This window comes from Planococcus citri, chromosome 3 (genome assembly GCF_950023065.1).
Source record: "Planococcus citri chromosome 3, ihPlaCitr1.1, whole genome shotgun sequence".
NCBI lineage: Eukaryota > Metazoa > Arthropoda > Insecta > Hemiptera > Pseudococcidae > Planococcus > Planococcus citri.
In genome coordinates, this window is record NC_088679.1 from 46,904,724 (window position 1) to 46,919,325 (window position 14,602).

General features: G+C 31.7%; 1 protein-coding gene across 1 annotated transcript in view; it reads right to left on the reverse strand.

The window, feature by feature from the left end:
* Positions 1-6,707, reverse strand: part of LOC135840079 (uncharacterized) — a 42,603-nt gene extending 35,896 nt beyond the window's left edge. The window contains exon 1 of the mRNA XM_065356416.1: positions 6,445-6,707. The gene's annotated coding sequence lies outside the window, so the exon portion shown is untranslated. The remainder of the gene's footprint in view (positions 1-6,444) is intronic.
* Positions 6,708-14,602: the final 7,895 nt, after the last annotated feature.

Sequence of the window (14,602 nt, forward strand, 5' to 3'; positions counted from 1 at the left end):
GGTAGAGTAGGTAAACATATGAGATTCAGCACCATGTGAGCTCGAATTCACCATCTTTGTGACCCTTTCGATCAATTTGACTGCTCCAGAACGGTTCGAAACCATCGCCGAACGATTAGGTAAATTGGAAATGGGATTCAAACCAAATTTCAGTCTTTCCCTCAATTTGATTTTTGATTTTTTCTTCATAGAAATGGGCCAAATTTGAATATTTTAAAAATTTGGCAAAAATCGGAAAATTAATCAAGTTTTTGCCACTGGTCTATTTTAGGAATCTCTTTCAATTCTTTTTTATCAGAATGAAAATTTTTTACATCTGTTGGGATACTTGCCTTGTCAGTAGGTTAAAAGTGAGGTACGAATCAAATTCCAGTGGTGTTCGTTTACTCGTTCACGAACGGTGAATTTTTTATTTTCTTCAAAAATAACGCTGAAGAAAATTTTGGATTTGAACCGGCGAATGAATGCCTTCATCGATCGGAAGAGTTGAAAAGACAGTAGGTAGAGGTACTAGGTAAATATACCTACGGTTACAGGAGTTGAATTTCGTTTTTGCTGTATTTACACGGTGCATTTTTTCAAAAACAGGAAAATATGGAAATCCACCAAGGGCATCAGTATGATTCGAAACCATCATCCGTTGACTCGGGAGATCAAAAATAGGGTAAGAACCAAAAGTTTCGAACTTTCATTTTGACTTAATCAATTTTTTTTTTTACATACGTAGAAAGTAAGTAATAAACCATGTTTGAAATGTCAAAAATTCGCCAAAAATAAGTAGCTCTCGCAATATAATTTTTGGGTAGGTAGGTAAGTAGATACCTATTTGCTGCTTTTCATCAGAAATTTTCAAAAAAAATTTCACTTTTTGGAACCACACAATTTTTTTTTCAAACCGTGCAACAAATTTTTAAAAGTAGGTATATAGGTAGATACCTATATTATGCTCCAACTACACGTTACATAAATTCATGAGTGAGACGTAGCCTTATTTCCCAAGATTTTTCACCTGACAATGAATTTATTTCGAAATTAGATTTCAGTAGGTAATCCAGATTGCAATTGGGCTTCGATATATTTGATATTGTTAATGATGCCATCTTTAATTTAGATGTCATTAAAATTTTCAAAAGTAATTCTAATCAATCTTTTTACAATGAGCTCGAATTTGCTAAGCACATTTTGTTATCAGAGAAATGCAACAACAAACAATCGAGCATACAACGTTGAACGTTGCATATGGAACCAAACTACATGGGTATCAGTCCAGGTGTGGACTAGATAGGCGTAGGTAAGGTAATGGTAAAGGTATCAGTATTTTTGTTTGAACTAGAGAACGCGTACGTACGTATATCGAGGAACCAAATTTTAATTATTTATATGATAAACACGAATAGTATTGATGCGATTTTTAATTAATATTGTATTTCATGCGTTGCATAATTTTTCTAAATGAAAGCAATGCCTTTTACGTAACCAACGACGCTTCTTAAGAATGGAACCAATGAAAGGCAATAACAAAAGTGTAGGTATATAGAACGCTGGAGTAACAGTAAAATATGCTTCATATTTAGATAATCTGTGTTGTTACATCGAATAAATAATATATTACATGGCGTTAAATACGCCACTCAAAGATTATAACGATGTTGATTCGGTCACCAAAAACACGATTCATGTGTTTAGATTCGCGCGGCTTTTCATGAAAGAGTTTCTTCATAATAGTCGAGTCGCTCTTCAAAGTGACGAACTAATCAGCATATTTTCCGATGCGTTTGTGTCTAAATAAATTCCAGGGGTTCTTCGAATTTCGTCGCGTAATTATCACGCTTCTTACAGGTAAGTAAACGAAACTTTCTTCGGCGGAAATAGTTCTTACAAGGTGATGATGCATAGTTTCCATTAATTAACTATATAGGCTGCAATCAATGAGTTTGAGTAGGTATATTCTTTTTTTCGCGGCGGGAGGGGGTTGGGTAGGAGGATTCAAGTCCAAGTATATTTAATAATATGTTAGATATGTATAATATGATTGAAGGATGATATATGTATGCAGATTTAGATACCTGAACTGAAACCGCACATTGTCGCCGATTTATCACGATATAGCCCGCAATACCTCACACATTACACTCGATATCCGCACATGATTCATTCGGGCATTTATATCAGCGGCTGCGGAGTCGATAAACCTGGGAAAATTATCCCATTGAATTCAAGTAGGTAATTAAATTAAGCTAAAAGCGAATGCAATACGCGCCATTTTCATTCCACTGGACAAATAATTCCAGCTGCGATTTCCATTTGTCATCGACAATGCACGAATGCAATTAATATCCCTGTTTCGAAGTAGGTAGGCAAATACTATAGTCAGTTTGCAAATCACCGTTGTCGGTAAAAAAAAAAACGACTTTGTTTTCATAATATTTTTTTTTTCTTTTCGAGTCCAAACTACATCTTATATAATTTTTAAAACTAGTTTCAAAACTATAGGATAGGTAATGAAAATAATGCGTTACACACGTTTGTATCGTTCATCATTCGTATTTGATAATGTTGATCAATGTTTCCAATATGATGGTGGAATGGAAATTTTTGCAACGTCCTCACACCGAGATAATTCAAAACGTTACGCCTAAATCCACGAAAAAAATTAATAGTCATCTTGAAAATAATATGTACGATGTAAGTCGAGGATTATAATCTAAATCAAGTCTGAATATTTAGCGGAAAAATTAACGACTTATTAGCTAGCTGCCAGCAAGGATATTCCATGCTATAAAAATCACTTGATGAATTCGATTAGACCACTTTTTTTTTGCTCGGCTCGCCTACCGTATTGCCAAATTCAAAACAATTCATTCAGTAGGTAGGTATTAGGTACCTACATAATTTTTATATGTACATCCGTACGATACAAGTACGTATATATATAATCTCTTTTATAGCTCTCTCAGTTTCAACATGCCATGCAGCACAAAAGAATCACTAAAAAAAACCTACACAAATCCATGTTCAAATAAATATCCGCTGGTAGGTATTAGGAGGACTCGTGAAAAAAAATTATTTTATAACATTGATTATCCGAGTCGAGCGAATATATCCTTGATGAAGGCATTTTCAAGGGAATTTTCAACTTGATATTCTGCCTTAAAAATGTCGTACGCAAATTATAACGTGCCTGCGTATTTTATTACCGTCTAAAAAAATTCTCAACAAGGCTAAAATTCATCATCACTTTCTTTTCGCGAATAACACATCGCAAGGTAAGAAGACGTAGTAAGTATGTGAAGTGTGCTGCTTTGAGGGAAAGAGGGGCAGAGAAAAAAAGAGATCAAATGCAATCAATATAAGCGAAAAATCGTGAGTAGTTTGGACATTTTCGTAATTTACTGCAAAAACTACTGGATCTACTGGTTCGTGATAATCTATCCGACTACATAATATAAGTAGATAACTACAAAGTTGAACCGGCTGATCAATTAATTTTCTTTTCATTGTTCGCACAAACTGAAACGAAGCGTATTCAAATTTTATCATCTTAATGAATCTGCAAAAATGTTTATTGTATTTTTACAGTGAAAAAGGCCGCAGGAAAAATTATTGAATCATTTATGAGAAAAAAAGAACAAAGTTCTTTATACATAGGTAAGTCTCATTTTGAGAAAAACTGACCTTTTCGAAATATGAGCCACCGTAGCTGCCGTGTAGGTACTAAATAAGTTAGGTACCTCTTTTTTCATATTATTGGAGGTGTTGGTAATTTTACGATATTTTTCATTTTTTTTTCAAAGATTTTTAGTTTTTTGAAAAATGAATAAAATCATTTCGAAGTGATCTTTATAGGATGGTTCATTACCCAACATACTTAGTTTCTTTTTTATGAGATTCGATAGGTATTTGCATTTTTTTTTAAGTGAAAAAAATTTTAAAATAAAAGCTAGAAACTCGCATTTTGAAAATACGGAAATTCATTTTCACCTCCTATATTTTTGGGATCAACTTGCATTTTTAAACTGAATATAATTTTTTCGTAGAATGCTTTCCATAAGGAGATACATATGAACGAAAAGTGAGATAGAAATATCGAAATTCTATAAGACTTCGAAATCACTACTCCCTTCCGTCAGGCTATTAAGCACCAATACCCGCAACAAAAAAAACTGTCAACTACCCTGTTAAGGAACATTTTTATTTGGTTCCCGGAAATTTTCCACAATACGTTTTCCTGAACCCGTTTCCCTCGAACCTCATTAATCATTATCTACTCGTAGAATACACAAAAGTTGGTAAAAAGTGTATTTTTTGACAAAACTGTAGGAAAGACCTCTCTTATTTTTGATCAATCATCTCAAAAAGCATTGTTTTTTGCTAGAAGTGCAAAAAAATATTCATGTCATCAAAATTGTCAAGAAAAATCTGTTTGCTATCAGAATATACAAAAAATGGGTGTTTTTAAAATCAAAAATCAAAATTGCAAAGAAATTTTAATTTTTTGTTAAATTGCAAAGAATCTGTTTTTTAATCGTAATTAACAAGTAATTACAAACACCCCAAAAAAAAAAATTCTAGAAAGTCTTCCCTTTTTGCCAAGGTTTTCAAAAAAGTATGTATTACCTAGTTTTTTTTTATCAAAATTACCAAAAAAACTTCCTTTTTTTTAAAAAAAAACTCTAAAAAGATGTGTTTTGTCAAAATTGCCAAAAACCCTAACAACAAAAACGTCCAACTTTTTTGAAAAAATTGTAGAATAAAATATTTTTTTCAAAAAATATTTAAAAATCTCTTTTTTTGCCAAATTTTGAAGTCAATGGATCACACTTTTGCCCTCTCAACAATTTTTGTTCTTTTCGTTTTTTGATGAATGATAGTTTTTCTGAAAAATTAAGATTTAAAAAAAGAAAAAGCAAAAGAAGAAAAATATTTGCGAATTTTTGAGAAAATCTCTCGTAATGGAATGTTGGAAATTGTATAGGGATATTCAGTTTCGAACTTGGCTTGAATAAAGTGACCAAAACCATACTAATCCATCAGATACAAATCAAAATACAAGAAATTGAAAAAATGTAACTTAAGCCCGTGAAATTAGCGTTCCCGCTAATCAACGCTTCATCTTAGCAATCAAAATCACAATAACTTATGCCGGAAAACTCTACCATAGCATAAAAATCAGATGACCTTCAATTTAAAACAAATCTCGGTATTCTATGTACATGCAATGTGTGCAAAAAAAATGAACAAAATGCCAGTGTCGCTTGTCATGCGGTCAATCATTACATAATATGCGGCGTCTGTGCTTTAAAAGTAGACTTGCCATGTAAGAAATTATGACAATAATCCAAACCAGTTTTTAATATAAAAACAATACCCGTAGACACTACGCCAAATGCTAAATAATAGATAAAAAACCATCTGTGCTATGAGTACAAATCATTACAAATTGATAGAAACTAAAAAATATATATAATGAATCCTAAGGAAACTGAAACATTGTAAGCTATAGTAAAACTGATTTCACCGATAAACTTTTAAAAAACAATTAGGTCAAAAAATTTCAATCGTTTTCACGTAACCCTTTAATTAAACTTCCATTAAAACCTTTTACCGATAGGATGGGAATACGTTCGACTTAGGTACATTTCAATTATTAATCACAGACCGAAAAAACGTCTTAGATATACACGAGACTTGAATAGCAACCGGTTCGAGCCAATAAAATGTACTAAAATATATATAACCGCAATTTTTTTAAAATTAACCGTACCTACGTCGAATGAAGTCATCACTTGACCAGTATAATTACAATACCTTAAATAGTAATCGTATATTTTCAACATTAATTAGATAGGTACCTGCAGTGGCTAAAGCATAAGCTTTCACGAATTTTAACTGAAAAGAATGAAAACGATCGAGTATCGTAAAAAGCTATCAATTCATTAAAAAAGACTACTTTCGTTTTCTTCATAATTAATAATTCCACCAAAATATCGTGGTTGATAAAAGCTTAACTCCCCTATTTTTTTGTCTTTTTTTTTTTAAGAACATTCAATTTCATCATCAGAACTTAAGACCAATATCTACTTGAATAGGCATCCTATTTAATTTTAAAGTAGGTAAGTATATCATATTTTTTTTATGTTTCTGGTTTTTTGTATCAAATGGGTTCCAATAAATTAAGTCCTTTATACATATTTTCGAATACTTAAGTCGAGTATTCAATTATACGTAGGTACATTTCCTGCTTATACCTAAATTAAAAATATTCCAATCCCTAAATAAATTCAGTTCACGTAAATCCGCTTATGTTATTAAGAGAAAAACACAAGACAAGTTCCAATATCTAAAATTGAAATCAATTATTGCATTCAAATTAAACAATAATGAATAGGTAGGTAAAGGTACCTACTTATAAATAGGTAAATTAACCCGGAAAAACGAACGTACCTGATAATAACGCGTTCGATAGAGATGGGCACTATATCGTCATATTGTACGTATTTACAATAACACTCGTATAATCACTTAAAAAATAACCACGACAACTGCGACCTTTTACCATTGATTTTCGATGATACATAAACACGCACGTCAACGCGATGACCACAAACTAATGAATTAAAAAATATACGCATGACTTGGAAGCAACCAGCCTTGTACTGATGTTTCTTCAATTAAACATCACTACACTACCACAAGTGCATGGTGATGGAGAATCAACTGTACTACTCCACATAGAGAAGCATGTACTTCAACTCCGTAGAATACACTGCAGTTAATGCATCGCAAGAAAGAAAGGAAGAAAGAAAATATTTTCGTGAGAGCATTTTTTCGAATGAATGAACTTGAAAAGTAACAAATCGCATTTGCTATTTCCAATAGATGATTGCAATTTCAGAAACTAACGCAGACGTGGGATAATGGTATTTCCTATTCCGCTGTACGAATTTGATAGGTTTATAAGCCGAAATTATGTAATTTGGATACTAAAAACGATCTGTTTCTTACACGGCTAAAGTTTCTTGAAAAACGGAAGTCCAGTGCAAACTGTAAACGATAAGTACATACAGGATGTTTCTGTGAAAGAAGACCCTCTCCACAGTAACCATGAAGGTTTTATTGAGTCTAAACACAGTTGGATATTCGTACCATATTTTTGCCCAATTTCTTACAGCTGCAGGGGTGAAGAAGTCCGTGAGAAAATTTGAAAATTTTAAATTATAATTTTTGAATAACACCATCTTGAACATTAAGTACATTTATTAAAATTTTTTTATTAATTTCACCATAATTCAGTCCATGAAAAAAAAAACAAATTGGAAAATGTTTGCTAGAAGAAAAATTTTTATGTCCATTTGAACTTGTAATAATCAGTGAGAAAAAAATTGACCAAGGCCCCTTTCCCATGAAGCCCCTCAATTGTGGGAGTTTATCTCGAATTTTTCAACATGTCTGAGGCTGGAGTAAAAAGTTATGTATTTTTGAATATCCCATTCAAAAATGCAAATTCTCATTTTTAGGTGTGTTATTTTTTGAAAACTGGAAAATTATTTTAAAAATTCGCCGGAAGTTGTTAAACAGCACACCAACAATTTATACATACCTATGTACATATAATTTGGAAGGTCAAGAAGTGGCTTAAACAAAATTTCGGTCTTATACCACAAGTTGACTAACTTTTTTTTTTCATAGTTGTGACCTGTTGAATTTTCAAAAAAATTAATTTCCAAAAATCGACGAATAATGAGATTTGTAAAAAAAATCAAGTAAATTTGAAAGTGGAGTTGAAAATAGACAAACTTTAAACTTGGGGGAGGAGGGATAAGTAGCAGGATATATCAAAAATCTAGCTACATCGATGCTTAAACGTTGAAATAATTATAATTTTTGTACTGATTTTTTCTAGCACCAAACTTTAAATTTTATTTTCTCAAATTCACATTTCTCTTATTGCAAAATGTGAAAATAATGACCATGTTAAGTTAGACTACCCTAATTTCTATTTTTTAAAAAGAAACTGAAATTGAGAATTCTATTCATATTACTTCCATGCCACCATAATTGAAAATTTTTCCGACATACTTACCAAGGCTACCGTTCTTCAATTAATCGAATCACAAATTGAAATAATCACCTGAAATTATTTATCATATTTTCTCGAAGGGAAAGGACGAAGATAAATATTTTTACAGGTAGTAAAAAATTGATTTAATTTTGTTTTCTTTAGACAACATTTTTTTCTGCCAGTTTAAAATGCTTTTCATCTTCAGTAAAAAAAAAACATATAATTTTTGCAAATTTTTTAAATTTATTTTATTTGAACAAAAACTCACATTATTCGAGGTTATATGCTGAGGGATGTATGGATTTTTGATATGAACAATTGCATACCCATTTTAGAAAAACCATTAAACTTGATGAGAATGATGTGTAGTAGCCTACCTAACTACTGATACCCATCCGAAACAAAAACTGAAAAAAAAATAAAATTTTTTGAGATTCCATAAAAAATATAGGGCCATTCCATGCCAAATCGGCGGATTTTTGCACGAGGGTTCTTCGATTTTTTTTGACGGAGCTGTGGCGCTTCAAAGTTCTCCAAAATGGCCGAAAATGGAAAATTTCAGTTGCAAATTGCTCCGGTTGTGCGTGGTATAGAATTTTGAACTTTTTTCAAATTGTAGTACTTTGAGAGGGTAATCGACGAATGTTGTCAAAATCAGTGTTGCCACTTTCTGAAACCTAAAAAACTCGATTTAAAAACTTATAATTTAAATATAACCACGATGTCCCCCAGTAAAAATTCTGAAAAAATTCTCAGTTTTAGTCCTTTTTATGTAGAATAACATATCAAAAAATTGGCGGGGCATTTTTTTTCATTTTCGTGAAAAAAAAATTACAAGTTTTATTTTTATTGCAAAAGTACCATCAAAAACCTAAAAAATGAAAATTATTGCATTTTTGAAATATTTTATCAATGTGTGGACGAATATGAGAAAAAAAATGCCCTTTACCCCAATTTGTCAACGGCGGCGACATTTTTTCAATGTATTTCACTTTTAAAATAAAATTATAGCACGAAAAATGGCATTTCTCGTCAATTCGTTGACAAATTGGGTGGGAGAAGGATTTTTTTCACATATTCGTCCACACATTGATAAAACATTTCAAAAATGCAAGAATTTTCTTTTTGTAGGTTTCTGGTGGTACTTTTGCAATAAAAATAAAACTTGTAATTTTTTTTTCACGAAAATGAAAAAAAATGCCCCTCCAATTTTTTGATATGTTATTCTACATAAAAAGGACTAAAACTGAGAATTTTTTCAGCATTTTTACTGGGGGACATCGTGGTTATATTTAAATTATAAGTTTTTAAATCGAGTTTTTTAGGTTTCAGAAAGTGGCAACACTGATTTTGACACCATTCGTCGATTACTCTCTCAAAGTACTACAATTTGAAAAAAAGTTCAAAATTCTATACCACGTACAACCGGAGCAATTTGCAACTGAAATTTTCCATTTTCGGCCATTTTGGAGAACTTTGAAGCGCCACAGCTCCGTCAAAAAAAAATCGAAAAAATGTCCGGTTTGCGTCATTCGTCATCGTTTGATGACTTCCACACATGATCTGATTTTTAAAAAAATCGAAGAACCCTCGTGCAAAAATCCGCCGATTTGGCATGGAATGACCCAAATAATAATGAATTTTTCATCAAAGTAAAAAAACTTAAAAAAAAATAGTGATCAATTTTCACGTGCGATGTAAAAGATTATTAAAAATTTACGAAAACGAAAAAAAATCAGTTATTGGTTTGTAGCTTTTCGAAATAAAAAACAAAATTTTCCAAAAAATCTTTATCACTCTATTCCGTATGTTCGTGATGAAGCCAGATTTCTTTTGAATGGACACAGAAAGGCCAACATGGTGTCAGTCAATCAGTTCCTGAAAGGCTTTTAAATTTTAATTTCTTGAACAAAAAGACTGAATTTCATTAAATCATCATAATTTAATATGCGCTTACTTAGGTATCTACTCGTACTCACCTAATAGATATGATTCAAAAAGTTAAATTACGAAATTAAGTTTTACATAATGAGAAAGCTCGTATTGATTTCCCAAATTTCTCATACGTAGGCTATATCTGTAGGTATAGGTAAGTTCTTTCAAAACTTATGAAAATATTTTCCCCGTTTATATGTAGTTCAAGTTACAAAGGTTTGAAAATCCAACTGTGGTTTCTTTTCAAATTTTTCAATGAAAAATGTTTATGGAAAACAAATATTTGTACGTAACTATTTTTATCAACGTAGCGTCTAAAAAAAGGGGGCCTCTGAGGCATCCATCATTCCAAAAGAATTTAGACCAGATTACAATTTATTTTTCAATACTACGACGAAACGAACAAATTCTGACTTAGAATTTTTTTAAAATAAAAAGCATGAAAATATCAAAATTTAATCCACCAAAAAGTTGAGCATATTTTTCAAAATGTTATAAATATTATTTTGTACGTACTTATGCATCTTTTACATTAGCGGAATACCTACCCCGATTCATCTTTATTACCTATACTTGCTCACATATTTTTAGATTAAAATGTCTTCTACTTCAATCAACAACAGAAGTAAGTGATTGATTAGTTCAAGTTCAATCATTATTATTATGCATTCACTGATGAAAATTGATTGAAGTGTTACCGGAATTCAAACGGGAAGAAAACTTTCTATTTTAAAACAAGAATATGCACACGCCGAAAATTATGGCGGATAAATTAATTTAATAACATGAAAAATTCCGCGTTAAATGTCATTAGGTACATAGCACGTGTTCCTCGTAAGGAAAACAAGTGTGACAATCTCATTAAATTATATGTATATCTATTAGTTTTTCAGCATAGGTACTTATTACACGAATGTATAGACCTACACTACATCCATTAATAAGATGTGGGTAAAAAAAATCTATCCAACGACAACCAATTCTCTTCTCTTTTTTTTTCGTTAAAAACCACAAAATAACATAAGTACGACACCTGCATATGCCGAAAATGAACGCGGAAAACGAAAGCTATTCATTGCAAAAGCAAACAAATCAATTTTTTAAAGTAGAAGCTAGTTAAGCTCGTCGTTCAAGATCTAAGACGTAATCGTTTTCAAATCTTGTTAGCTACATTTTAAAACCTTCAAATGCGCGTAATAACCCTTCCGTAATCCATTTTGAGCGCTTTGGCAAATTTCTTCCCTCTAATTGCTACAGGTAGACTAATAAAGTTAGCTAAGCAGGTCGGGTAGGGTAGGTTAGGTACTACAAATCCGTACAATTTGTACGGTACCTACAAAAACATCAAAACCAATAAATGGCCATTTATTCTATTCGCTCAGTTGTTTTCTTTTCAGACTTCATCAGTATAGTACTCGTCGTCGAGCGTGTAATAGGAATATTTTTTACGTAGGTATCATTCGATACGGCACATCACTAATTAATATGCTGCCGTAATTTAATTTGAATTCAAAACATCGCACATTAGTCAAATAAATATCACGTTTTCATCTTAACCTACTTTGCATCGTTGTGCAACTAAACTTCCCTAATAATTTCAATACTTATACGTATGGTACTGTATTATACCTATTTAGATGTGCACCTACTACCTACTCAACTTCTGATACTTACCTTCTTTACTCACTTACTAGGTGCCATTATTTCTTACTCTAAACTCTAAAGATAAGTACGTAAGCGTATGTTCCACTTGAAGTAGATGCACAGAAAACAAGCTAACCCAAGTTAACTCCATAGTCTGGTACCATTCGTGTACTATAAAGAGCAAAATGACAAGTAATAAAAGAGACATCTTGTTCACACCTTACACCAACTTGTTAAATTATTAACACCCTTGAATAGTTTGACATTCGAGTAAACTGCGCGAAAACACCGTTATTTAATCAACGTGCTAAAAGTTTCTACAAGCTGATTAAATTCTCTTGGAAAAGATTAAATATAATATCGAGCGATGATTTATGAAACGAATATTTTACATTATTTTACGCGCATATATGCGAATACACCGACATCGCCTGCCAGAATTGTTTATGTTAGCCATTCTGCTGACATATTTGCGGGCTGCAGTTTCCTTTCCGCCAAGGCGGAACGATTCATCTATTATTTACGCAGCTGTATGCTGGAACTTCCTATAGAACGTTGTTTTTTGTAACTAATATAAAAATGCCGAATTCAATTCAGTACCGAATCTCTCACAGGATTATTACCGCAAGAATGTCACCATAATTGAAACTGAAACATGTAAAGCATTGTAATGCTTTTTGTACGCTTAAATTTCTATGGCGAATCGAGCTTTTGAAAGCTTATGGTTTGCTTTCTACTTCTAGTTGACTCTTTTGGGATCATTATCATACCTAAAAAATGAATGCAAACTCTGCGAAGATTATAAAGTAGATAGAGGATACCTCAATTAATGTTTAAGTACCAAAAACCTAGCAATGAAAATACGAATTAAACCCTATTGTAGCATTTCAAATTTTCCAAGCTTTTTCAAAGTTGTTATTTACAAGAAAAAATTAACCTCGACAGAATTGGATAAAGTTATAGCCAGACCTATGTGTATTTAATGTGGGTGGTTTAAGAAAACAGCAGAAATAAGTTATAAAGATCAATATTCACTTGTAAAATAAAGTTCGACCTGATAAGGCATATTTTTTTATTTACTTAGTAAATTACAAAAAATTTGCATCGTACGGGAGAGTTGCAATTTATTGTTTAATATCCGTATCAAGTATTACTAAAACCCATCCATCAATTAATGAGACACAATTTCAAAGATATTTTCAAGTGATTGAATAATTTTTGACCTTTCAAAACGATGGTGCTGGTTTTGACCTAAATTTTAGAGCCTCCGGCTAATTTTTTTCCCTGTAGGTTGAGAATATGCTGAATTTCATTTTGATTCTTTTCGCAACAGCTTTTTTTCAAAAGTGGATGATATAAAAACTTGCTGAAGTAGGCTTTAAAAATTCAAAAATGAATGATCAATAGGCTACCTAAAATTTGGCTAGGTGCATCTAATGTAATATTTTTAGACGCTCCTTCAATTTAAAAAAAAAAAAAAAAAAAAAAAACAACACACAACAACGGCAATTTATTGCACTTACACTTTGACTTACCTACATATACGAGAAAGTCGTTTTTGAAAGTTTTACATACTTACCTACCTAATTTTAGCAATTCATTTATTTTTTCCAAAATTTTTCCATTAGATTTTTTTTGTTTTGAAGTCTGAAAAAATGTGTTATTAAAGTTAGGCAAATGGCAAATTTGTTTTTCAAATCTTCAAAAGTCAGACAGATAATATCTAAAAGTCTAATTCAATCAATGTTATTCAAAATGTCAAAGAGGTCAAACTTTTCAAAGTTTTTAAAAGTCCTAAAATTTATAATATCAAGAATTTAACTTCACTTTTTCCAAGTTCTTAAAAAAAAATCCGAAAAAATTTAGAATTTTTCCATTTTTCGAAATTTTTTCCCAGTTTTTAAAAGTGAAGAAATAAAAAACAAAAAAAAAATAAGTTATTTATAATAAATCGGATACTTACATTTTCATGTAAGTAAAGGTAAGTACCTACTTGAATTATAAATTGTATAAATTGGTCGATTTTTTCTCAAGTTCTTAAGAGTCTAACAAGTACTTAAGTACCAGAAACTCACAAGGGAGGTGCCCCAGGTCACATACACCGATTTCAATGATTCTTACACCATTGGTTAGAGGACATCGAACATAGTCTACCACAAAATTTTCAGCTGCTGAAGTTGAAATTTCGATTTTTTAGGGCGTTTTTTCGATTTTTACATGGCAATTTTGAAAAATTGGGCAAAAATGGTCGGCGGAGGTCGCATACCTAAACCTTCCATATTATTTGGGAATTTTAATAAACATGGTGAGAATAACCCATGGTGAAATTTTCAGCTGCTGAAGTTGATATTTCAGTCGTCCAGGGCGTTCTTTCGATTTTCACATGCCAATTTTGAAAAATTATCCAAAAATAGTCGGCGCAGGTCGCATACCAAAACTTCCCATATTATTTTGGCATTTTAATACACATGAAGAGACTAGCCCATGGTGAAATTTTCAGCTGCTGAAGTTGATATTTCAGCATTCCAGAGCAATTTTTCGATTTTTTCAAAATTGCAATGTGAAAATCGAAAAATCACACTGGAAGGCTGAAATATCAACTTCAGCAGCTGAAAATTTGGGGTTAGGCTATGTTCGATGTCCTCTATCCAATGATGCAAGAATCGTTGAAATCGGTGAATGTCACCTGGAACACCTCCCTTGTCAGTAGGATTTTCTCTCCAAGTTTTCAAAAGTCAGCGTCTTAAAATTCAACGTGGTTCGGATCAGGGTCTATACAATTTTGGACCCATTATCAGTCCAAAAAACAAAATCTGTGTCAAAAGAAATATTGTTGCAGGTAATATATTTTTTTTCTGTGAAAGGTTGAATTTTGTCATAATATTCTCCATTTTAAACTAGGTATGCAAAATAAACACAAATGCACTTCACTTCTAAGCAGAAATCTATAAGAACATCTCG